Here is a 24665-nt window from a genome sequence, read left to right on the forward strand (position 1 = left end):
TGTTGGCGTTTCTTCAGGTTCGCTTGGATCTTCAGAAAAGTTATCGAAATTGATGAAGTAGCCAAATGCAGTTCTGTCAATTGTTGGAATTGCTTCCGAATTTTCCTTTGCTTTTTCATTTTTTCTTTCATTAGCATAGTCTGAGGCTACATTGTTGTAGACAGGTGTTTCTTGACGAACTGTTGCATTTTGGGTTTCAAGAGGCACAATTTCCATGGCATTGTTGCCTAGTCCTTTTTTATTCACTGCAGGTTTATAAAATGTGATTCGTCTCTCAGTTTGAACCTCTTGGATTGTAGCAAATTTTGGTATTCTGCTATTTCTTGGGAGTCCACTGGGCCTACTACTTATTATTGGCCACATGATTGTGGTTTTACCAGGCCGATGGATACAACTTGGTTCTCCTTTTTACCAGCAAGGGGCGGTAGTACAACTGATCTTGTTCCGCTGATAGCTAAGACAGGTACTGCTTTTCTGTAAGAAGGCCCAAATTCCTTCTTCACCGCGATCTTCTCTCTGACCAGATGCCCAATCTTTGGAATCCAGACAGGCCTTGCTGGGACAGGTGGTTTATCTTCAGTGGCTGTTGGCTGCTGTTTTAACTTTATGTTGCTCAGGGCCTTTCTTGTTTCATTTAAGTCCTGTAAAACAGCCAAACGATCTTTGATATCAAAGCATTTCTTTTCTACCACTGAAGTCTGACTATCTAAGTCCTGAATATGCATTCTAGTACCAAACAATAGTTCGTACGGACTGAAACCTTTTAGAGAATTTCTTGGCAGATTATTAAGACTACGTTGGACACTTGTTAAATGTTGGACCCACCCATCACCCGAACCTAATACCCTCGCCGTTATAGATTGCTTTATGTCCCGGTTTTTTCTTTCCACAATCCCATTTCCCTCAGGATGGAAGGGACAAGAGTACCGCAATGCAATGCTCATGATGGTCATGGCCTCCTTTTAAGCTCGAGAGCTAAAAGCAGGACCCTGGTCAGAATGTAGCATGCCAATTGCGTATGTGCCGATAAAGACTCGCAAATCTTTTATAACAGTTCTGGCGTCAGCCGAGCGCTGGGCCCACATTTTTAAGTGAATCTAGTCTTAAAAAGAAATTAATGGGACGCTGCATTTTACGTATGGATAGCCTTATGCTAACTACAAGAAGGGCCATGGCAATACTCCGGTCGGTTTGCTACTGCGATCTCTGTTGCAGTTTGGACAGCTCTTTGCAAATTTGTAATGTTGCAGGCTCATCCCCGGCCACCAGTATTCTGATTGTAATTCTTTCAGAGATTCCTTGATCTCTTGGTGCCTTAGACTCAATCCCATGTGTGCGTCCGCTATTAAGAAGATCTCCTGTTCGTGTTTGGAATTACTCTATCCCCCACTCCAGGGATTCGAGCAAAAGGAACGGAGTTTGCATCAATTATGTATGTATAATTGAGTGGATAGTTCACGGGTAGTGCTGCACAGTCGCCTTTTGAAGACGTTTTTACCGCCAGCATGGTTTCCCCGTCTATGTATTTTTCTGAACGCTTTTTTGTGGCTACGGAAGCCGGTTGAGCTGCTTCCACTGTGGCTGTATTAGCCAATGAATTCCCTGCAACGTGAACGCCTTCACGTTGATGACTCAGTGTATGTATCACGTGAGTCTTTCGTAGTTCTTTCTGCAAAAGAACTACCTGTTCCCAAAGCTTCTTATGCTTTATTTTGGCACCTGTGTCATCTTTGCAATCGTTTTGAACCCAGTTCTGCAAGTCATTATTATAAGATTTGACGCAGAAATGTGAATCGCACACTATTAGTGTCGGGAATTCACGATCAGCATTTTCAAGCGCCATCTTTAAAGATCTGATTTCAGCACGCTGAGCCGAACAGTTTCGCAGTGATTCAGTTTTTGTTATTTTTGGTCTGAATTTACCACAGCGCCAGCGAACTTTAACAATCGCGCACGCTGCATTGTAGGATTTATTATCCATATCGTAATGTTGTGCAAATCTGTCCATATAGATTACACAAGAGTACTGTTGGAGAGGCAGAATTTCGATTGGCAGAGGATATTTTTCTTCATATTTTAGATCTTTCAGTTTTTTCATTTTCAGGTCAAAATAGTATTTCACGTCTTCTGCAGCAAGAACATTTTCCCACTGTATCCATTCTGGATCTAATGCCACCGTTTTTAGATTAACTGGGCTTAACGCCTCAAGGGCTGATTCTGCTGGTTAAACAGTTATTCTTTTGCCTTGGGCTTGGGCTCTTTCTTTTGCTACAGCAATTTGAACCGCATTTACAATATTTTCTGTAAGACTGCATGTTTTTTCAGCTGGTGTGTACAAATGTGATTTGTAAGCTATTGGTACCATTTCTCCCTCATTAGAGGTCAGGTACGTGAATCTGCATCTTCCTGGGATGACTCGGATTACAAGGTTGCATGTGTTGTCGCGAGTTTGTAATTTTGTTTTAGCTAACATGTCTGTTTGCAATGATCTCAACATTTCTGTGTGTTTCTAAGTCCAATTGATTGGTTTAAAACCAGGTTTTATTAATTCATAGAGAGGTTTAACCCTCTCTGCATCATTTAGAATGTAAGTTCTTCCGAAATTCAAGAAACCTAGTATTGATTGTAAGTTCTTCAGCGTTTTTGGTGCTTGGAGTACAGCGCACTTCTCTAAGAAGTTGTCTGCTAGGCTTTTGCCTTCACTTGATAATTCATATCCTAAAAACAGGACAGTTAGGTGGGCAATTTGTGACTTTTTAAAGTTGAATTTATAACCCTCTGCTGCGAACCCAAGTATTATGGTGTTCACTCTTTTCAAGTGAGTATCCAGGTCATGATCTGTAAGATAGATGCCATCGACATAAGATAATGCCTCATCATCATATATTTGTAGTAACTCTGTTACCCTTGCTGAGAATAATCCTGGGCTATACTTGAATCCCTGTGGGAGTCGACAGAAATTTTGCTGTGACCCCATTATTGAGAAAGCAGTTAAATACCTGCTTTCAGGAGCAATGTTTTGACAAAAGAATCCATTAGAGTTGTCTAATGTTGTTTTGTATTTTTTGCGAAAGATGTTATTCATTAGTGCTGCACTATGTGAGTTTTGTACTGCAAATGTCTTGCAACATGAGTTAAGGTGTCTGTAGTCCAAGACTAGACGATATGAATTGTTTGGCTTGGAGACAGGAAACAAAGGATTGTTCATTTGAGAGGTGCATGTTTCGATCACCCCTTGGTATACAAATTGATCTAAGATCTCCCTGACTTGTTTTTTAGCTTCTTGCTTAATTGGGTACTGCCTTTGTGCAGTGGGTTGACATTTTAACTGAATTTTGTGAGAAGGGGAGTCCTCATCCTATCCTACATGATTTTTATATAATGCAGGAGCTTGGGCTACTGCCCATTTTCTTGCATATGTGTATTTTCTATGAATAGGAATATATGATTTGAGAAGGCAGGCATAATCATTTCTTCGCCATGAGGGCACTCGCTGACAAACTCTGGTGGCCAGTCTTTCTCAGCTAATAGGATGTCATAGCCTTTTGAAAGGTTATCCCAAAACAGACCCCTTACTTTCCTAGTCTTATCTCCCTCTATACGCAATGTTATTTTGTATATTTTATGAGGTTTGCTAACTCTGGTATCTGCAGTATCCACCTGAATGTATTCATTCGTGTCCACTGTCTCCAGAGGATTCATCAGGATCTTGCGAGCTATTGTCACTTCTGCTGCGCTGTCTAGCATTGTCTGGGCCCACTCTCCGTTTTTCAGCTGTGTCCTCAGTATCCTCAGCATGTTTGATTATTTTAATACTGGCTACCTTCTTTCTTGGAAATTGTAATTTTTTACTTTGAGCAGCTTCCTTGTCTTTGGACTTGACGTGCTCTTCCCTGTGTTCTGACCGTCCTCTTCTTTCCGATTTCTGCGAGGAAGTCTGAAAAGATTGAGAGGGACGTGTATCAATATCTTGATATCTATCAGGCTTTTTCAAATTATTCCTATTTCTAAGGTTGTATCTATTCTCAGAGGGCTCCCTCTGGGGAGACTTATGTCCTGGGTCCGGAGATCTTTCTCTCCGCCGAGGTGATCTTCCTCTGGACTGGAATCTTTTTTCTTTGAGAGCGGATTGTTTATTTCCATCCCAGCTCTTTTTTGGGGTGTTTAGATTATTTTTAATAAATATCTTTTCAGGATTTTCAGTTAGTTGGGTTTTACCGGTTTCCCACCCAAACTATCTCTACCTAGTTCTTCATAGGATTTTTCTATGATTCTGGCAAGTTCAATTGGTTGGTCTGCTATATCTGTTTCTTTCAATTTCTGGCGGATCGCCACAGATGCTGCTTCTCCTTTTATGTTGGCTAATAATATAGCCGAGACCTGCTTGAAGTCTTTCAGTAATTTCATACCCAGAGTTAAAGCAGGTTCTGGACCGTATTCATTTTGAATCTGTCTTAGTACATCTGGTATTACCGCCATGGACGGAACACCATGTGTTTTTGTGTAAATGGAAGCAAAGACTGTGCCCCAAGTGTCACAATCCTCCACCTGTGGTGCGATCCCCATTGGAAGGCAGATAGTCAGAATTCTGTGTTTCTCACTAGGGGTAGTATCCGGAAATGCTCCCGTTTTGCGGGTGTTTTACCAAGACATGATTGTATGTTCTGTGGGGTAATTTTGTTTGTGTTTCCCTGATGAGGGTCAGCTGTGGAATGTTAATAGCTGGTTGGACTGTTGAAGTCCGCATTACATATTGGACTAATTGTCTATGTATTTTAATTAGTACTTTTAGCTGGGCTGAAAGTTCCCGGTCTGACATTTTTTCGATGTCTGTATGTGGTGTGTTGCTGGCTAGAACCGGCCACATTGCTCCTGGTCTACCTAGTGGACCGAGCCTGGTTATGTGATTATTATGTTTTAGGGCGCCTTTAAACCAGAGCAGGTGCTCTTGGTAATTTAGTCAAGTCAAGTCAAGTCAGAAATTTATATAGCGCGCTACATACCCAGAGGGTCTCAAGGCGCTTGAGGAAGGGATGGGAATTACTTGTAGAATATCCAGGTTTTACGTTGTTTTCTGAATGTTAGGTGGTTCTGAGTGAGGCGTAGGTGAGTGGGGAGTGAGTTCCAGGTTTTAGCTGCGAGGTAGGAGAAGGATCTACCTCCCATGGTGGTTTTATTGATGCGAGGAATGGTAGCAAGGGCTTGGTTGGAAGATCGTAGCTGGCGAGGGGGGGTGTAGAAGGAAAGTCGTTTGTTGAGGCATTCGGGTCCAAGTTCGTAGAGTGCTTTGTGAGCGTGGGTTAGGAGGCGGAAAGTAATCCTTTTATTGACGGGGAGCCAGTGGAGGTTTTTCAGGTGGCTGGAGATATGGTCTTTGCGCGGGATGTCTTGTATGAGTCTGGCTGATGCGTTGGGGTTTTTTCTGGAGTTTTGCGGTGATACTGGCGTATAGGGTGTTTCCGTAGTCCAGGCGACTTGTGACCAGTGCATGGGTAACTGTTTTTCTGGTTTCGGTGGGGATCCAGCGGAATGTTTTTTTGAGCATGCGGAGGATGTTGAAGCATGAAGATGAGACTGCGTTGACTTGTCTGTTCATAGAGAGTGATGAGTCCAGGATGATGCCCAGGTTCCGTGCGTGGTCCGTCGGGATGGGCGCTTTTCCAAGGTCCTCTGGCCACCAAGAGTCGTCCCAGGCGGAGGGGGATGTGCCTAAGATAAGGACTTCTGTTTTGTCTGAGTTCAGTTTCAGACGGCTGTGCTTCATCCACTCTGCTACTTCTTTCATACCTTCATGTAGGTTGGTTTTGGCGGTGTTGGGTTTGGTGAGTGAAAGGATCAGTTGGGTGTCACATGCGTAGGAGATGATGTTGAGGTTGTGTTGGCGAGCGATGGTCGCGAGGGGGCTCATGTATACGTTGAAGAGGGTGGGGCTGAGTGAGGAACCTTGGGGTATGCCGCAGATGACTTCGGTGGCCTCGGACTTGAATGGTGGGAGGCGGACTCTCTGGGTTCTACCGGTGAGGAATGAGGTGATCCATTCCAGTGCTTTTACTTGGATTCCGATGTTTTTGAGGTGCTGTAGAAGAGTTCTATGGCAGACTGTGTCAAAGGCTGCGGATAGGTCGAGGAGGATGAGGGCGACTGTGTCTCCGTTGTCCAGTAAAGTTCGGATGTCGTCTGTTGCTGCGATAAGTGCGGTCTCCGTGCTGTGTTTGGCTCGGAAGCCGGACTGTGAGGAGTCGAGGGAATTGTTGCTTTCGAGGAAGGCGGCGAGCTGGTTATTGACAGCTTTCTCGATGACTTTGGCCGGGAATGGAAGGAGCGAGATGGGACGGTAGTTTTTGAGTTCGGTGGGGTCTGCTGTGGGTTTTTTCAGAAGGGCGCTGAGTTCGGCGTGTTTCCAGCTTTCCGGAAAGGTGGCGGAGTTGAAGGAGCAGTTGATGACGTCTCGGAGGAGTGGTGCTATGATGGAGTCTGCTTTGTTGAAGATGTGGTGAGGGCATGGGTCTGTGGGGGATCCTGAGTGGATGGAGTTCATCAGGTGGATGGTGTCCTCGCTGGAGATGGGGTTCCAATCGTTAAGGATGTTCGAGGGGGGTGAAGGTTCTGCAGAAGGTTGGGTGGGTTGGTCTCCGGGTCGATTGTCGAAGCTGTTGTGGATGTCTGCGATTTTGTTGTGGAAGAAGGAGGCATGGGAGTTGCAGAGGGCTTGGGAAGGGGTGATGTCGTTGGAGTTGGCTGATGGGTTGGTGAATTCTTTGACGATGTTGAATAGTTCCTTGCTGTTGTGGGCGTTGTTGTCTAGTCGGTCTTTGAATGCGCTTTTCTTGGCAGTCCGGATCAGTTGGTGGTGTGTGCGTGTGGCGTTTTTGAAGGCGTCCCTGGTGCTGGTGTTTGGGTCTTTTTTCCAGGTCTTCTCAAGGGAGCGGCAGAGTTTCTTCGATTTCTTAAGATCATCGTTAAACCAGGAGGCGTTTTTGCTGCCAAGTTTGATTTGACGTTTTTTCGGCGGTGCTAGGATGTCGGCGCTGTTGGATAGCCATTGGGTGAGGTTAATTGCTGCTTGGTCGGGGTTTGAGGAGTGGGCAGGGGGGTTTTGAAGAAGCGATGAGGAGATCTGGTCGATGGTGATTTTGTTCCAGTTTCTTCGTAGAGTAGGTTGGGGTTGGTTGCGAGTGGTGTTTTTATTGTAGAGAAAGTGTACGCAGCTGTGGTCCGTCCACTAGAGGGTGGTGGTGTGACTGAAGGAGACATTTTGCTGGAGGAAAAGATGGGGTCAAGTGTGTGACCTGCGATGTGGGTGGGCGTAGAGACAAGTTGTTTGAGTCCGAGGTTGGCGAGATTGTCCCGAAGGGAGGTGGTGTTGCTATCGTTGCTCTTCTCCAAGTGAAAGTTGAGGTCTCCTAGTAGGATGTATTCCTCGGAGGGGAGAGCGTGTGGGGTGATGAAGTCAGTGATAACGTCGCTGAATTTTGCGCGGGGTCCTGGAGGCCTGTATAGGAGAGTTCCTCTGAGTGTGGTCTTGGGGTCGGTGTGGATCTGGAAGTGAAGGTGTTCGGCGCTAGCGAGGTTGACGTCTGAGCTGGTTGAGATGCGGATAGAGTTCTTATGGACGATAGCGATGCCTCCTCCTGTTTGGTCCGTGCGATCCTTACGGATGATCTTGTATCCTTCCGGGATTGCAATGGTGATGTCAGGAGCTGATGAGGCGTTCATCCATGTTTCAGTCAGGAAGGCGACGTCGGGAGAGATGGTGTCTAGTAGATGCCAAAGTTCGATGGCGTGTCTGTGGACTGAGCGGGTGTTGAGCAGGATGCATTTTAGGTGGTTGGAGTCAGATATCTGATTTTTGACCGTGGATGAGGAGTTGATGTTGCTGCCTTCGAACTTGCAGGATTTGCAGGAGAAGGGACCATGAGTGTGTCCAGGAGTGGCTTGGACGCAGTGGGGGAGTCGGCCGGGGTTAAGGGCTAGGAGGGTGGTGGCATCGTATGTAAATGTAAATGTAAATGTATAGGCATTTATATAGCGCACTACTTACCCGTAGGGTCCCAAGGCGCTTCGACCGCTGCGAAACCCTTCCTGGCTTCCCTGAGAGATGGTCCCTTAATGGGTATATCCAGGGTGAGACCCGGCATCCCCGGCGGTCTGGTGGGGCCGTTAGTGAAGATGAGGCAAGCTAATGCCCAGAGTTGCCGAGTGTGATCGCTGATCAGAGTGGGCACCGAGGCGAGAGAATTATCGAGTCCGCTGACCCTGGTCCAGAAACCTGCCGCGCCGGGAATCGAACCCTGGTCCCAGGCCGTCCTCTGCTCTCGGGTCTGCCGCCTCTAACCAGTGAGCCACACTACTTCACTTGTAATGTAATGCTGGGGAGTAGGGTGGTGCGAGGGCCAGGGGGTCTGGCGCTGGGCGCGGGCTTGGCGCGGACGGGCGTAGACGGGCTTACCTTTGGCGCACCTTCGGCGCGCATGGGGCGCGAACGCTGCGCGTGGATGCTGCGCGGAAAGGCATCTGTCATATATGGGTAGGGGGAGGGGCGAGGGAGGATCCTATGGGAGGCGGTTGCGTGGTGGAGGGGGCGGTCTCAGGGCAACAACAACAACACAGCAAATGGCGGCGGAAATAACACGCAAGCAGACCGACTTACAGGAAACTTGGAGCGTAATTGAAGAAAACACGATCCCAACAGTGAGCAAAGCAGCTTTCATGCACAAGGGTTAAAAAAACATGAGTCTTAGCAGGTACAATTGCGCACAATCAGGCAGGCACGTTCGAGCGCTAAGCGAGGGCAGCAGCGCTATGTAGACTGAGTTTGAAAGTGAGGAGAGCAGCGTTAGCAAGGCTTAGCAGCGCAATGAAAACGATACCAGGCAGCTCAGGGTAGGAGTCAGCGAGGGCAGGAGGGAGCGACCGTTCTCAACCAGGTCGAGACGTCCTCGAAAGGGGTGTATTTATTCGGAGGTTCCTCTATTTTGTAATAGTGGAATTAGTGTGTTACAGCGTTCGCTGCTGGAAAGTTTATCCATGAATAGAATACCTCTGTCTGCCGATATTCATGGGCCTCTACCACAAATATGACTGTACCACCTTGTGATGTCAGTCCGTTTTCTATAAGTTTAAGAGTTATAGTTTTTCTTATGTTGACCGGAATGAGTATAGCATTCGGGTCATTCTGTAGGAGACTCGTGTCATCCTCTAGGAGTCGAGCTGCTATTCTAGCTGCCTCCCTTTCGTCTTCACTTTCCCCCATTTTACTGGCAGAAAGGTTTTTGTTGCAGATCAAGTTTCAAGGAAACAAAGATTAGGTGCACAATATTTTGGAACACTGTATCCTTCAACGTTGAATAAACCAAAAACTATACATAGGAATCTCTTCCTACTATGTTCCGGCGGATTTTAACCTCTTACCCACTCCAGACGTCTTTTGGAGTATTTACGGGAAAAAGGGTCTGTGTCAAAAAAGCACGACTGAGTCACTCTAACGTCTTGCGTTAGATTTATCGCCTTACCAAATGTTGGGCGCCATGTAGTGTTGTTCCTATATTCCCAATAGGCTTTGCGCATTGGAATAATATATTCAGCAGTGTAGACGTAGGACTGAGGTCGACTAGGTCTCTACTGACTATATTAGACTTAAGGTTTGCCAGCTAGCTCAGAGGTCACTAGAAACTTTCTCGAATAAACGAGGAGGAGTTTAACATCCCTGGATAGACAAGAAGGGAATAGCTTCTGACAACCATATAACATGACAACTTTTCTCCCTCAGAATAAGAGTGTATCTCTAGAGTCGTGTGAAAACAATAGACAGCTATTTCACTCAGTCAATCGTGCGTACTTAGTTTCACCAGACTGCAGAGAAAAGAGAGACAGGAGTTTTCAATAAAAGGGTGTAATTTATTGAGCAGTCTTCTTTCTCATGCAAGAGAAATTAATTGCCATAATTGCAATACTTAATGTAAAGTAAAGTGCGCACAGTAAAAGGAGTATTATGAAATAATACTGTAAAAGCATTGATATGGTTTCTTAGCCATAAGACACTTTAAAATGGATAAAATATATACATACATATATACATTGACTAACGTACTCAACTGGTGCTTCTAAATACACCTACCCCGGTGTACCTGACCTAAGCCTAATACGTGGGAAGGAGTAAGTAAGTAGCAGTTTAAGTTAAGTTGTTTTTGCCAAGAATCTGAATCAAGAATTCTCTTTAAGGGTTTAGTCAGCTCCGTACCTGGGTAATAGAATGCAAGAGGTCTGGTATCTCTCTTTCAGGACTCGATATCCCAGCAGCCCGCGAAGGGGGCTGAGAACACCGGAGCTGGATTTCTCAGCAGGAGAAAAGACAGCGTCTCTCTCAGTGCGTCAAGAGGGAGGGGCAGCATCTGTGGGCTCTCGCATCAGCTGGGCTCTCGGGCAAGTAGATAGCTGCTCGGCTCCAAAACCACCACCGTGTGTTTGCTTAAGGCAACGTTGGTATATTTATACCTGAAAGGTGCCAGGTTTGACGTAAGGTTTGGACATAAGACGTCAATAAAGATGTCACTAAGAACTGGCCGTTCTTACAGTGCTTCACAGGAGTTCTAGGACGAAATCAAAACAAAAGCAAACAGGGATTTCCCAGGTTGCTGGAGGTTTGGTTTGTTTAGAGAACTCGTTGTGCTTTCTAGGAGTCCGGGGAAGTAGCCTTGCTTAATGTGACTGCATGGGCTACAACTAAATATTGATATGATTCCTATGCCATTATAGGGATATTATTGATTATTACAGTACAAGGGCATAAAATAGAAATATCGATTTAGGTTCCTAGATAAAAACACAATACCACGCCCACCCACGAGCACAATGTTAAAGATAGTTTCTAACCACTTAGAAGTGTGTCTATAGGAGAGTGTTCTTAGAGAGTGATCTGGGATCTTGGGGTAGGACTCGTCAGAGGTCACCTCTCTGATGGCAAAATGTTGGACAGGGTTCTAGGCACTAACAGGTGTGACTACAGGACAGTGTGCTTAGAGGTCGACTTGAATCATGGAAAGCTCTATTCAGAGGTTTCCTCTCAGAGGGCACAATGTTAAAGACACACTTCTCTATACTGACAGTGTGTCTATAGGAGATCTTTGGTTAAAACTCTTCATAGGTCACCTATCAGAGAGGCACCATGGTAAATACAGGGTTCTTGGGACTTAGGGGTGTGCCTAAAAGAGAGTGAACTTAGAGGCAGACAGGCTCAATTTATCTGGAAGACTCATCAGAAGTCAGTTCTCTAAGGACACAATGTTAAAGACCGGCTTCTAGACACTTTCGCCTATAGCACTGTTGAGAGTGTACTTAGAGGCAGACAGGCTAAAGTCATCTTACACACTCCTCAGTGGCCAGCTGTCTGAGGGAACAATGTTAAAGACAGTCTTCTAAGCAGGAGTATGAGCACAGGAAAGTGTGCTGGGAGGCAGACAAAGACCTTGGGGGAGAACTCTTAAGAGTTTTAAGTCAGTAGTCCCTATTCAACTTATATGAATTCACTGCTGACACCTGCTGCTATAGGATACCCTCTGGAATGCGGTGTAGGGTGCCACCTGCTGGTGGTAGTAAGGGCACATAGGGGTTGCCGTAGCCTTTAATTGGCCACAAACAGGGATTCCTATGCCAGGTGCACCATGTCCAAGGTAGTACCTTGTGCAGGGCAGTTGTGGAAGATGGAGATGGCAAGGGAGGTTTCACCCTTGCCTGGAATAGCTTGGTGTGGGAAACCAGGTGAGCATTGTCTCACCCTAGTCAAGACCAGGAGGGGTTGAACTATCAGGTATTCATTTATTTATACATTTATACGGAACACTCTGCAAACTAAACGATCTTCAGGCACCAAACCTGGAGGCAAGGAGTATATAAAGGAGTAAATAAAAGGCTGGTGAGCCCTGTTACCTAGAGAAGAGGTAGGATTGATACCTTTTCTTAAACTTATGAGATTTGTTTTATTTTCAAATCCTTTGGAAGAACAGGTTGCATGTCGGAACCACACATGCATTTACCACGCAAGATTTTACAACGCAGCCTAAACAATGGATGCGTCTTCACCATGCAAATCGTTACATTGACTACCCTTAGTGAAAGTGGTGGACTTTGGAACCACATCATTTACTGTTCCAACTCCAGTCCGAGAAGCAAGAGGGAAGGCCTTGGACTTAAATTCCAACATCGGTCTAACAACATGTTTCCTAAAGCAAGTCATTGTAAAGACTTGCGTGGTACTAGAATGCATGGTAAATATGCATTTGTTGTTGAGACTGAGTTGTAATAGCACTGTGTGGCTCTTGCTGCATAGCAAAGGTTTCTTTCAGGAGGAACCGTCTACTCCTGGGGCCTCTCAGTGAATTGCCGGCCTCCCATCCAGTGTGGGCTTTGGGTGGTCCTGGATTACAGATCCTACAATCTCTGTTAATCTTCAGCTGATAATAAAGAGGGACTGCGCAGCTCAGTCATATGGTCAAACTGAGATCAAGAGAAAACACCACCATATATATATGTTTACGTATTAATTTGACATCTTTTTCATGATCGATGCACTTTGACATATGCCACACATTTCATTCTGTGCCAGTGCGGGATAATATTCCCTGAATTAGTTTTATTTACATCTACACTTTGTAGGAATATTATAATAATGCCTAGAACATTCTGTTCAAAGCCTAGGCTCAGTATGGACAACATTGGCAGTTATTTTCATACGCTCAGCGACAGAGCTATCGTCTGACTGGGACTTCTGCATGGTAATCATTCAAGTGAAATTTTCTATATAAATGACACCATCCTTTGTTTATACAGAGGAGCACTTAGCTGAGGCTGAAGCGGTAGCTCCAGCCTAGCTGATTCCTGTTTCCTGTTATGTGGAATGATTCCCGGTTCATCACCCAGACAGGCACCTGAAAGACACTGACACACAAGTAAAGGGGACTCACATAATCGAGTAGGGATTTTGGCAGATATACTCACCATAGACTTACTAGGACTAGTAGCATAGGAGGATTACGCTATATAACCATACCCATATGGCAATCTATACTACTATTATAAAGAGAAAACAGAAACCTTTTGGCAAGGTAAACTTGGGAACCACAGCGCCAATCCACACACCCAATTCATTGTTGTAATCCTCAGGGTGTGTAGCTGGACATAGGCTGCATAAAATAAAAAAAATAAACTTTAAAAACAAAGTAGTCCCCTAAAAGTAGCGCCGGCCGCGACGTAGCGCTGGCCGGACCTAGCGATGTCCGCAACGTGCGTGATGACGACAGGCGGGGAGGAGCGATGACGAGCAGCGAGGAATGGCGGTGAAGTCCAGAGCGCGGGGAAGAGCGGCGGCTCAGGTAAGGCAAAGGCGAGGCGGGAGGCGGGCAGGAGGCGGGAGGCGGTCTGGGCAATGTCAGGGCGGGCGGGGTAAGGCAAAGGCAAAGGCGAGGCGGGAGGCGGTCTGGGCAATGTCGGGGCGGGCGGGGGCCGGGGCGGGACTGCACCCAAGCCTGAAATGTTGCCCCCAGCCCCCTTCTGCTCCGGGCAACGCTGCCGCAATCCGGAAATGCTGCCCCCAGCCCCCTTCTGCCCCAGGCAACGCTGGTGCAGGCTGCTAGTATATATAGCTATATATATATATATATAATCACACAAGGTTGCCTGCTGTAAGGAGGTCCACACGGGTGAATAACGATCCGCCTCAAATTTATTAGAGAACACAGCGGTGTCAAATAGCAGAATGTCTCGCCATAGTTCAAATGTCCTGCCCAACGCGTTTTGTGCGCTGAATCACTTTGTCAAGGGCTGCGGCCATCCATAGACTCACAAAATCGCAGCAGTTCTTAAAAGCACTGATGAACAAATTGTCCCCGCCCATGTGGGCGTGGCTGTCAACACAGCCTGATGGTACTGGTAGTGCCTTTGTCTTTACTCAGGTGAGTCGCCAGCTATTGTGCTCTTTTTAAATAGTTTTTCAAATCCCAAGTGGGTTGCACAGAACACTCATGCCGTTTGTCCTGCTGATAAGTGATTCTCCAACAGGCTTCACCTGTCCCTGACTCCGCAGCGCTAGGTAGCGTTACAGAAGGGCTGCAACCTGCAGCGGGACACTCCTTGCGGCTCAGGCTGGGCCGCTTAAATACAATCACACAAGGTTGCCTGCTGTAAGGAGGTCCACACGGGTGAAGCCTGTTGGATGCCTGCAGCCCTTGACAAAGTGCTTCAGCGCACGAAACGTGTACTTGTAAAGGTCGATGGAAGAATAAATGTTTAAATAAGTGTGTAAATGGATGTTTTTTTTAAAAACAATTGATTGGTTAACTGGCTTATTAAGTGTATCTTAGTGAATACATATATTAGCAAGTAATTTTTAAATATTTAAATATATGTATCAGTGTTTTACTTTGTGTATAAGTGGCTGCATGGGTTAGTGAGTAGCTACATGTGTGTATATATGGGTTATTAGATGTTTTTTTAGTATCAGTATGAGTGTATGTTTGGTTTGGTGGGGGTATTACTTAGCACATAGATGCATCAATGACTGACTCACTGTTTGTATGTGTTTTGAAGACAACATATGTGCAGGACTGTATGGGTGGATGAGTGTGTATATTTGTGTGTTATTGAGTGAATGACTGTCTCACTAGTGTCTTTATCAGTAACGACATATGTTTTAATCTAGTATATGTGAGTATTGATGTATATAAGTGAGTATATGTGAGAGTGAGAGATTGTAAGAGTTCCTGTTTAAATAAGTATGTGTTTCTATAAGTGATTGTTTAAGAGAGTAAGTATGTGTAAGTTTCCTTAGAAGTAAGGTGGTAGTCTGTGTATAGTTGTATATGCAAATAAATGGATGTTCAATAGTTTATTTGCATGTTTGAGTATGTGTGTGAGTAGCTTTTGGATGACTGTCGGTGTGTAACAGGATGTATAGGTGTATCACTACAAATGATGAGTGAGTATATGTATGAGTGACTATATAGAACTGTTGGTGAAAGAGTGGATGTGTATATAGATGGTGGAATTACTGAATTGGTTGTTGTTACTGGTATGGGTATCTCCATTTTTTTGAAAATGTTAGTTTCTATTTTTGAATATGTGTTTCAAGGGTTACATTACACTGAAAGGAGGTCTGTCACAAGGATGGTGTCATCAGTGATGTCATGAGTGATGTCACTGACCATGTCATGAGTGATGTAATATGTGACGTCATCAGCAGTGCATTGCAGGCGCGCAAGTTATAGTGAGTCCAACTAACTATAACGTGGGAATTTCAATGTTTTTATGTCAGTAAAATTTCCAGCTAACTATAACTGGTGTGAAACCTATGTTTTTTTCAGTGAATTTAATAGGTTTTTTAAATGATAATTCCTAACTATAACTGGTGTGAAACCTATGGTTTTTTCAGTGAATTTCAAAGGTTTTTAAATGCTAATTCCTAACTATAACTGGTGTGAAACCTATGGTTTTTTCAGTGAATTTCATAGGTTTAATAAATGCTAACTCCTAACTATATATAGGGCCTCAAACCTATGTTTTTTTCAGTGAACTTCAAAGGTTTTTTAATAGCAAATTTCTATAGCTTTGAAATGTAATATTTTTTATAATGAATCCTATATTGTATATTTATGTAATACTATTTTTTTATGTATATTGTTCATGGTTTTTTTGCCCTGGAGCGCGTACCGGTGAGCGCACCGGTAAGCGCAGTCTTGCGGCGCGCCCCGGTGCGCATACCAGTGAGCGTCCCGTTAGCGCTATTGCCGCGAACGAAAACATCATCGTGACGTATCACGTAGCCGCGTCCACGTGATACGCACGGCGTAAGCGCACCCGGAAGCACTTGAGCGCATACGATCGCGCTACGTAAGCGCCCATGGGGCGCGTAGCGTAAGCGCGTCGGGTCATGTGACCTGAAAATAACACTTTTCATTGGTTCAGGACAGTTTTGGTTTTCAAATGATAAAGCCAGTGTCATGTGACCTGAAAATAACACGTTTCATTGTTTCAGGACAGTTTTGTTTTCAAAAAGATGAAAGCCCCCACCTTTTTTCCTCATCCTCACTTTTTACTTTGACTGAGGAAGACCTGTTTGCAGACCTATTTGTACCTATTTGTACTGAGAAATGGCTACAGTAGCAGCAGCAGCAGGAGCATCTCAACCACCACCACCACCACCACAAGGACCACCACAACACCACAGTGGTGGAGAAGAAGAAGAGGAGGAGGAGGAGGAGAGGCGGTACCTGCCTGAAGATACTACCACCTATAAGCCAAAGGAGCACATTGTGTGGGAGTTTTTTAACATCCCAAGGGGCCTCAAGAAAGTTAATGCGCCAAAGGTTACTTGTCTGATCTGTGGCACTGTACTTTCCAGGGGGAATCCTGCCAAAAAGTATTCTTTTGGCAACAACACCATGATTCGCCACATGCAACGCCGGCACCCAAACAACTATGCTGCGGCAGAGGTCAGAGAACTGACCAGAAACCCTCCCCAATCTTCACCCAGCACCTCCCAAAGTAAGCAACCCACTCCATCGGGTCCAGAGACAAGTGAGATGGTCCCAAACATCCAAACCCAGTTTGGAGATTTCAAAATTGTTTGCAAATTTTGTGGAAGGACAATTTGCTATGGAGGGCAAAGTATTAAACTGATTAACCGTGCTGGAGACAACCACAACTGTAAAAAGAAACCTTAATTTTTTCCTGTTTTTTTTTGCTCCAGTTGAGCCGTTTACAATTCCCTGTTATTTGTTTGTCCCCATAAAAATTACAAACAAAATATAAAATTGTTCATAAAAGCCAAAAAAAGTAAAAAAGTTCCAAAAAACAATAACAAAATATAAAACAACAAAAAGAATTAAAAAAAGTTCTTTTTAGAACTACCTCCAATTTATAAAAAAATGCTACATTTTTAAAAAACTCTGTCATTCTTTTTTCCCCATGGTACGCTCCCTGGTACGCTCCCCGGTGTGCGTACTGGGCGCTCCCCCCGCGCAAATCGAAATGTTTTTTTTTTTTGTTGCCTCGCGGGGCCCTTTTATGGCCCCCACAATAAACCTAGAGGGTCAGGGGGGGTCTACCCTGCCCCCTTTTGGTCATTTCCCCCTTTGTTTTTGCCACCTCTTGTGTCTCAATCCTACCGAGACACAAGATGGTGGCCACTCCGGACTGTTTGGAATGTTGACAGACACCCGAGAGCCAATCAGCTTTCCGCTCGCGAACTCGCGTAGCGAGCTGGAGCGCGCCCCGGTGCGCGTACCGGTGCGCGCTTATAGATATATATATATTTTTGATCCTAAATTACTCAAAATCCACTGAAGCACATATCTTGAGACATAGCAAAGGCACATCGGGCTACCAGTCCCTACAATTTTGCCAAGTTTGGTGGAAATCCATTCAGCCGTTCGGGCTAAAAGTGAGTCCAACCGCCCTAAGGAAATTAACATGGGGAAAACACGTTTTGGGACCCCCCTTTTATCTCGGCCCCTGCTTGACAAATCCCCCCAAAACTTTCAGGGAAGGAGCGGAGCGCAGCGAGGCAAATTTCAGGAAAATTACAGGCAGATTTCTCCACCGGTGCCAAAGTTATTTCCAATAGAATGTTGCGGATTCCCTATGGAAAACAATCCTAACTATAACTACCTACTGGTGATCGCCAGTAGGTTATATATATATATACATATATATATATCGAAACTTGTCACTCGGAACACACAGGATGCCCGGATACTTAGTAACAAAGAGCCGACCCAAAAGTGCTGGTGAACGGTGATTTATTCCATAAAAGCCAGCGCTGCCGCCATGACGCGTTTCGCCTCCAGGGAGGCTTGATCACATGACAAACAGCGAGAATCAAGCAGGACTTTTAAAGTGACAATACAATGAATCGTGCCATAGAAATGGAAAAAATACTACATATCGTGTTTGCTGCATATATACAAATCGGAAAACAATAGTGCCCAAGTGGGCCACCACGATTTAAGTCCAAGCAATCTAGACATTTCAATAAAATCGTATTATGGATTTTAAGAAAGAATAAAGCATGTTTAAATTGCATAAATCGATAAATGCGAAAAACACTTATAATATATTTTGTGTTTAAAATCCGATTTGTCCTATTGTATGAAAAAGTTAAGAACAATAGCTCAAATATTAAATATCCAATAGCAGCATAAGTATGGCACAATAATTATGTGTAATCTAAATAGAGCCCAAGTGGGCCAGTCACAGTATCTATCCAAGGCATATAAAGTGCATAATGTGAAAGTGCAAAGTTGGCAAAGTGCAAAGAGAATGACAATCAATTATTTCAAGATTAAAATCAGAATCAGTTGTATACTGAAAATAAATGTAAAAGGAATTCATCATATGTACAAATGGAAACATTATAGAGGGAACAGATGATTGTTAACATATCCGGACAGGTCTAAATTGGTATATAAGTTGGTCCTAAAGACAGGTATAGAGATCTTCCCTGTCGTTCAGGCCATTAGGATGTTTGGTGTTAAGTTCCAGGATGTATCGGGTCTCAAGGAGACGGAGTTTGGCCTCACGGTCACCTCCTCTCCTCGAAGTCTCGACACAGTCGATCAAAAAGAATAGAAGTTGATCAGGAACACCTAAATGTTTGTCCTGGAAGTGCCTGGCAACTGGATAGTTCTGATCATGCCCAGATATTGCTCGTATGTGTTGGAGTATCCGTTTGTGGGCGGGCAGTTTGGTGCTGCCCACATACTTGAGCCCACATGGACACTCCAACACATAAATGGCATAATCTGTTTTGCATGTAAGCCACTTCGAGATGGCAGTAGGATGCTCATGGAAAGGACTTTTAAAATGAGTCCTATTACTGCCAAAGCGGCAGGCTTTGCATTGAGGGCAAGTCCTAAAACCCTTCTTTAAAGCTGACCAGGTGGTAGAAATCTTTGGTTCCAGAGTATTACTAACTAGAGCTTTTGACATTGAAGGGGATCTTCTGAATGTGAGAATTGGTTTGGTATTCACTATGTGACCAATTACAGGGTCACTGCGAACCAAATTCCAATTTTTATTGATGATTTTTCGAAGAGCCCCATGTTGTATGTTAAATGTCAGAATAGCTCTAGGGGAACTGATTTGAGCATCCATGGTCACAGATTTTTCCAATGTAATATTTCTCTTTTTGGGTATCAATGCCTCCTGCCTGCTGACTGAATTGGAACGTCTGATGGCCTTGATCAGAATTTCTGTGGAGTAGCCCCTGGTCAGGAAGCGTAACCTGCATGCCTATATATATGTCAAAAAACGCCAGACTCTCCACCTGTGTTGGCGTTACCTGAGCAAAGGCTTTGTCAGGGCAACCTGGCGTTTTTTTACATTGAATTGCGGCGCGCCTCGCCGCGGTGACGCCCCGCTGTACCTGCAGACCTCAGCGTTTGGAAAGCGGACGCTTGAGGAGGTGGGGATGCCGTGATTGTGGGACAACGTCGTGGCAGGCACTTTGTGCGGTTTTCCCCCTGCAGTACCCACTTGGGGAGAACAACTAAGCTATAAAGCCCCGTTCCAGCATCCACTTTGGAGAAGAAAAGGACTACCTCTCCCATAAAGCCACTGTGTAATAGGGAGACCCAAGAGCGCGGGGTCGGAGGTGTATAAGTCCGTGCAGCTGGAGAGGGCTTGAGCTGATAGCCATTGATAAAGGGCAAGGAGCCCGAAACTAGTCTGGCGCTTCTGTGGGGAAGGTGAAAGTCGCTGTACTTGCTGCCTATGATCAATAAAGGAAAAGACTCTCCACCTGTGTTGGCGTTACCTGAGCAAAGGCTTTGTCAGGGCAACCTGGCGTTTTTTGATATATATATATGTTGTGAGCAAGGCGGCTGTGACCGTCGAAACGCGTCAATCCTTTGGGCACTGAGTAAATAAACTCTTTTTCCTGATTGTAACCCCACGGTGTCAGCGCCTGATAATTTATTGCTGGAAGTCGGGATTGGAAACGATATATATATATATATATATATATATATATATATATATATATATATATACATATACATATATATATATATGTCCAGAAACAGCTTCCCTCGCGGAAAACAAGTGAGTCGCACACATGACTTCATTTAATGGCCGTTTAATTTAAAGGCGAACAGCGTGATTTCAGGACTTTACGACGCGTTTCGTTTCCCTTGGAAACTTTTTCAAGTGGTGTCCTTCACCTGACAGGCAGTCCGTTTAAGTGCCACAGTTCAATGTTTGATTTAGCTTGTTTACCTTTACTCCGAAGGCATTTATTTGTGGAGACTTTCCATTTTCAAGCTGCATTATGGAGCCTGTGGTCCTGACGGCTGTCTGCTGATTAGACCCTCCAGTGGGCGGTGAGTTGGTCTCGCTGTTCCATTAAGGCAATTTTTCCGGCTTTGAAGTTTCCCATGTCAGCCCCCTTTTCAGGCTGACTTGGGACCAATACCAAAGTCCAGTCCTTGGCGGCACCTGTCTCCTTAGTCCGTTTTATCGGTTCTAGCGCTTGGGTTCAATTCAGGAGAGTGTGGCGCTCTTGTGGCGGTGCGTGTACTCTTCGGCAGAACCACGCCGATATTAATGTCCAGAAACAGCTTCCCTCGCGGAAAACAAGTGAGTCGCACACATGACTTCATTTAATGGCCGTTTAATTTAAAGGCGAACAGCGTGATTTCAGGACTTTACGACGCGTTTCGTTTCCCTTGGAAACTTTTTCAAGTGGTGTCCTTCACCTGACAGGCAGTCCGTTTAAGTGCCACAGTTCAATGTTTGATTTAGCTTGTTTACCTTTACTCCAAAGGCATTTATTTGTGGAGACTTTCCATTTTCAAGCTGCATTATGGAGCCTGTGGTCCTGACGGCTGTCTGCTGATTAGACCCTCCAGTGGGCGGTGAGTTGGTCTCGCTGTTCCATTAAGGCAATTTTTCCGGCTTTGAAGTTTCCCATGTCAGCCCCCTTTTCAGGCTGACTTGGGACCAATACCAAAGTCCAGTCCTTGGCGGCACCTGTCTCCTTAGTCCGTTTTATCGGTTCTAGCGCTTGGGTTAAATTCAGGAGAGTGTGGCGCTCTTGTGGCGGTGCGTGTACTCTTCGGCAGAACCACGCCGATATTAATGTCCAGAAACAGCTTCCCTCGCGGAAAACAAGTGAGTCGCACACATGACTTCATTTAATGGCCGTTTAATTTAAAGGCGAACAGCGTGATTTCAGGACTTTACGACGCGTTTCGTTTCCCTTGGAAACTTTTTCAAGTGGTGTCCTTCACCTGACAGGCAGTCCGTTTAAGTGCCACAGTTCAATGTTTGATTTAGCTTGTTTACCTTTACTCCGAAGGCATTTATTTGTGGAGACTTTCCATTTTCAAGCTGCATTATGGAGCCTGTGGTCCTGACGGCTGTCTGCTGATTAGACCCTCCAGTGGGCGGTGAGTTGGTCTCGCTGTTCCATTAAGGCAATTTTTCCGGCTTTGAAGTTTCCCATGTCAGCCCCCTTTTCAGGCTGACTTGGGACCAATACCAAAGTCCAGTCCTTGGCGGCACCTGTCTCCTTAGTCCGTTTTATCGGTTCTAGCGCTTGGGTTCAATTCAGGAGAGTGTGGCGCTCTTGTGGCGGTGCGTGTACTCTTCGGCAGAACCACGCCGATATTAATGTCCAGAAACAGCTTCCCTCGCGGAAAACAAGTGAGTCGCACACATGACTTCATTTAATGGCCGTTTAATTTAAAGGCGAACAGCGTGATTTCAGGACTTTATGACGCGTTTCGTTTCCCTTGGAAACTTTTTCAAGTGGTGTCCTTCACCTGACAGGCAGTCCGTTTAAGTGCCACAGTTCAATGTTTGATTTAGCTTGTTTACCTTTACTCCGAAGGCATTTATTTGTGGAGACTTTCCATTTTCAAGCTGCATTATGGAGCCTGTGGTCCTGACGGCTGTCTGCTGATTAGACCCTCCAGTGGGCGGTGAGTTGGTCTCGCTGTTCCATTAAGGCAATTTGCCCGGCTTTGAAGTTTCCCATGTCAGCCCCCTTTTCAGGCTGACTTGGGACCAATACCAAAGTCCAGTCCTTGGCGGCACCTGTCTCCTTAGTCCGTTTTATCGGTTCTAGCGCTTGGGTTCAATTCAGGAGAGTGTGGCGCTCTTGTGGCGGTGCGTGTACTCTTCGGCAGAACCACGCCGATATTAATGTCCAGAAACAGCTTCCCTCGCGGAAAACAAGTGAGTCGCACACATGACTTCATTTAATGGCCGTTTAATTTAAAGGCGAACAGCGTGATTTCAGGACTTTACGACGCGTTTCGTTTCCCTTGGAAACTTTTTCAAGTGGTGTCCTTCACCTGACAGGCAGTCCGTTTAAGTGCCACAGTTCAATGTTTGATTTAGCTTGTTTACCTTTACTCCGAAGGCATTTATTTGTGGAGACTTTCCATTTTCAAGCTGCATTATGGAGCCTGTGGTCCTGACGGCTGTCTGCTGATTAGACCCTCCAGTGGGCGGTGAGTTGGTCTCGCTGTTCCATTAAGGCAATTTTTCCGGCTTTGAAGTTTCCCATGTCAGCCCCCTTTTCAGGCTGACTTGGGACCAATACCAAAGTCCAGTCCTTGGCGGCACCTGGCTCCTTAGTCCGTTTTATCGGTTCTAGCGCTTGGGTTCAATTCAGGAGAGTGTGGCGCTCTTGTGGCGGTGCGTGTACTCTTCGGCAGAACCACGCCGATATTAATGTCCAGAAACAGCTTCCCTCGCGGAAAACAAGTGAGTCGCACACATGACTTCATTTAATGGCCGTTTAATTTAAAGGCGAACAGCGTGATTTCAGGACTTTACGACGCGTTTCGTTTCCCTTGGAAACTTTTTCAAGTGGTGTCCTTCACCTGACAGGCAGTCCGTTTAAGTGCCACAGTTCAATGTTTGATTTAGCTTGTTTACCTTTACTCCGAAGGCATTTATTTGTGGAGACTTTCCATTTTCAAGCTGCATTATGGAGCCTGTGGTCCTGACGGCTGTCTGCTGATTAGACCCTCCAGTGGGCGGTGAGTTGGTCTCGCTGTTCCATTAAGGCAATTTTTCCGGCTTTGAAGTTTCCCATGTCAGCCCCCTTTTCAGGCTGACTTGGGACCAATACCAAAGTCCAGTCCTTGGCGGCACCTGTCTCCTTAGTATATATATATAATTCTGTTATTGCAAGATGATTGAGTTGTTCCTATTCTTAACAGTTCTCATTATGCTAATCATGCTATTCTGTTTCCTTCTACTAATTATTGCAGTTTATGTCTTTTACTCAAGAATCATAAGGCTTCAATTAATATTTAAACATCACGTTGTGTAGATCTTGTGTAACTCTTTGGGTATACATGAGAGACCAAATGAAAGGGTTCTAGATCTGTACCACAATTTCCTTTGGGAGTCAGGGTTGTCATGTTCTGAGGATGCACATCCCATCTGTTACCTGGTAATGGTAGGGTACAGATGGTACACTGTAAGTTAGCCAGACTAAGGTCACTATATATTGAGGGGGTGCATGGAATCAGTCCCACACCATCCCGATGTTTATATTGTCCAGAAATGCATAGTATTTACTGAGAGAGTATTTCCCATATGACATGGCACCACCAAAATTTAGCTTGGTTTCTTATAAGATGGCTTGCCCGAGTAGTTTGCACTTGAATACCCAAAGACCCGTACACACCTTTTAAGTGGAGACGTCCATGGTGTTAGGGAAAAATAAAACTCGGCTGAGTAGGTACACCTTATGTATTAGCTGTAGGTTGTTCAAGTTTTAACCTTTTAAAGGATCACCCCATAGATACCCTGTCTGTAATACACATATTCATAGGAAGATGGCTGACGACCAGTCAGCAGCTGTGATTGGAGCTGGAAATACAGCTCAGTCTGCACTAGCAAACAAAATCTTAAACTTACTACTTTTGGTATTCACAGAAGGCATTTAGTAGTAGTAAAGTTAGGATTTTGTCTTAAGTCTGTCTTAAGTCTGTCTTAAGTCAGTCCTAAGTCTGTCTTAAGACTGTCTTAAGTCTGTCCTAAGTTTGTCTTAAGTCTGTCTTAAGTCTGTCAATAAACACCATAAATCTGCTGATCAGTATAATTGTGGGAGCATCGGGAAACACCTACATTACATTTAACAAGGAGACACTGTACCAATTGTATATGACCAGGCATCGCAATCAAACACACATGCATAAATGCCTTTTGCAGGGACAGAAAAAATACTGACATGCAGTAGGGAAAGAAGGATCATTGACTCAAGGAAATTTATAATTGTTGTGACGCTGGTTTGAAGATTTAGGGGCTGTAACAAAGGCTATTGTTCCAAATGCCAACGCTTTATATCCAAGATGGAATAGGCCAACTCACTAAGAGCAACAGATGTATACAATTTTCTACTCTACTCTACAAACACAAGCATATCTACACTATGAACCAAAATATCCACTAACTAATGAAGTCATGCTTCTAGATCAGTAGGATCATATCATCTATACTGATCATTATGCACAGCCTGCCTTAGAGACAAAGCACCAATATTCTATGGAGTACGCCACAGTTAAAGTTTGTAGGAGGATGGAGACCACAAAACCTACACACAGTCACTTGGTGACTGAACAGAGCAGCTGGTTGAAATAAGGGCTCTTATTCTG

At 44.9% G+C, this 24665-nt stretch overlaps 1 protein-coding gene across 3 annotated transcripts in view; it reads right to left on the reverse strand.

The window, feature by feature from the left end:
• LOC144828380 (zinc finger protein RFP-like) overlaps window positions 1–24665 on the reverse strand; it is a 341356-nt gene that overhangs the window by 211896 nt on the left and 104795 nt on the right. The gene's annotated exons all lie outside the window — the stretch shown is intronic.

Source organism: Lissotriton helveticus, chromosome 4_1 (assembly GCF_964261635.1).
Source record: "Lissotriton helveticus chromosome 4_1, aLisHel1.1, whole genome shotgun sequence".
Lineage (NCBI taxonomy): Eukaryota > Metazoa > Chordata > Amphibia > Caudata > Salamandridae > Lissotriton > Lissotriton helveticus.